The following is a 2,167-nucleotide window of genomic DNA, read 5'->3' on the forward strand; positions in this document are numbered from 1 at the left end:
TGACATTCTTTCTTCTATCTCTTGTAATCTGTTGGTAGTACTTGTCTCTGTAGTTCCTGTTCATTTACCCAGATTTTCCATCTCCATCCTTCCCTCGGTTAGTGTTTTCTTCATTACTTCCATTTCATTCTTCAAGTCTTGAACCGCTTCCCTTACCTGTTTGATTGCTTTTTCTTGTTTCTCTTGGTTTTCTTGGGTATCTTTGAGCGATTTATTAATTTCCTCTACCTTTTTGTTTGTAATCTCTAATTGTTTATGGCAGTTTTTCACCTCCTGTTTAAGGTCTTCTATTATTTTCATATAATTCACTTTTGAGTCGATTTCTTCTAATTCTTCTGGAGTAGGGTGTACAATTCTTCTTATTTCGGGATCCCTGGATTCTGGTGATGTCATGTTGCCTTTCAGGTTGTTGGAGGAATTCTTGCATTGGCGCCTTCCCATCTCTTCCTTCAAATGGAGCCAGGAGAGGCCTGGTGTCTTGGTTCAGTTTTTGCTGTGACTGACTCTCTGGGTGTATCTCTTCAGTGTAGAAGCAGGAACCGTCCTGTCCAGATGGAACTCCTCAGCACCAAAACATGGACGCCTGGTAGTTCAATGACCGGCGGACAAAAGGGGAACTTGGGGGGCAGGGCAGGGACGAGTAGAACACAGGACACCCTGCCTACTAGCTGAAGGTGCGCGTGCTCCCTTTCGGGGGTCCTTGAGGCCTGCCCGGTAGGCAGGCACTCACCTCTCTGGGTGGGTAGCCTTAGTGTAGGAGCAGAAAACTGTTCCTGAGCAAAGGACCTTGCAGAAAACACAGGCTTGGGGGGGGGGGTCGTGTGTAAAAAAGACAGCCCTGCAGAAGGAGCTGGGGTAGGGGGGTTTGTGTTCTCTTCCAGGACAATCCGCCCCTGGATAGCACACACTCACCTGTCCAGATGGAACTTCTCAGCATCTAAACAGGGCAGCCTGGTAGCCCAATGATCCGGGGACAAAAGAAGAAGCTTTTTTGTTTGTTTGTTTGTTTTCGAGACAGGGTTTCTCTGTGGTTTTGGAGCCTGTCCTGGAACTAGCTCTTGTAGACCAGGCTGGTCTCGAACTCACAGAGATCCACCTGCCTCTGTCTCCCGAGTGCTGGGATTAAAGGCGTGCACCACCACCGCTCGGCTTTTCCTGGATTTCCTAATGAGATTTCTTATAATTTCTTTTGCAGTGCCTCTTTGATCTTCATACATGCTTTATTAAGCTCTTTTTCTTCTGCTTCAGGTGTGTTGGAATATTTAGTGCCTGCTGTGCTATGTTTACTGGACTGCAGTGAAGACCTTTCCCTGGCTGTTACTGATAGTGTTTTTAGACTGATATCTAGGCGTCTGGGATTGGGATCATTACAGGTCTGGGTGGTTTTTTCTGGTTTCTGCTCTGTTTGGTGAGTGTATTGCTCCTTGGTTTCTGATCCTACCCGAAGTGTAGGACAGTGTGGTGGCTGCGTGCTGACCTAGAAGTTTTCTGTGGATTTTTTTCTTTGTCCTGCTGCTGGTGTGTCCCCAGGTTATGCTTGCTGGTGTTGGAAGCCAGGACAATGGGATGAGTTGGAGGAAGAAAAGCTGGAGGAGATCTTTGTGATCTGTTGGGAATGTGGTGAGAAAGGAAAGGGAGACCACAGGCTACAGAGGTGGGCACAAGACTGGGAGAATTGGACCTGGAGAAGCAGTAGAGGTGTGGCACTGCCATCAGCCCACTTGTCACCCTGGCAGGAGGGGCCTTGGTTAGCAGGGGTGCTGGGGTCTGGAACAAAACCCTGAGTCAGAGAGGGAAGTAAGAGAGAGAAGATCTGTGTGATCCTCAGGAAACAAATTCTATGCCTGGGAAACCTGCTGTAGGTGGTGTTCTACAGAAGTGGAGATGAGGAAAGTGGATTGTATCTGGAGAAACAGAGAACTACTAATATTTTAAAAAATAAATTTAATTAAGAAGAAATTTGAAATAGAAACATGTCCATATTTGTTGAAATTATACAGTGGAAGCGGCTAACCTGTGTCTGTTTTTGCATTTACAGACTTTCTCCATGTGAACTGCAGGGTAATAGTCCAGAGGCTGACAGAGGCCATTAGGACGTGTTGCTGGGATACAGAGCTGGCTGGACTAATGCTAGTCCAGCTGAGGCCCAGTGAGCAGGAAGCCTGCT

Source organism: Microtus oregoni, unplaced genomic scaffold, assembly GCF_018167655.1.
Source record: "Microtus oregoni isolate MIOR12 unplaced genomic scaffold, Mior012 000064F_ref0000363, whole genome shotgun sequence".
Lineage (NCBI taxonomy): Eukaryota > Metazoa > Chordata > Mammalia > Rodentia > Cricetidae > Microtus > Microtus oregoni.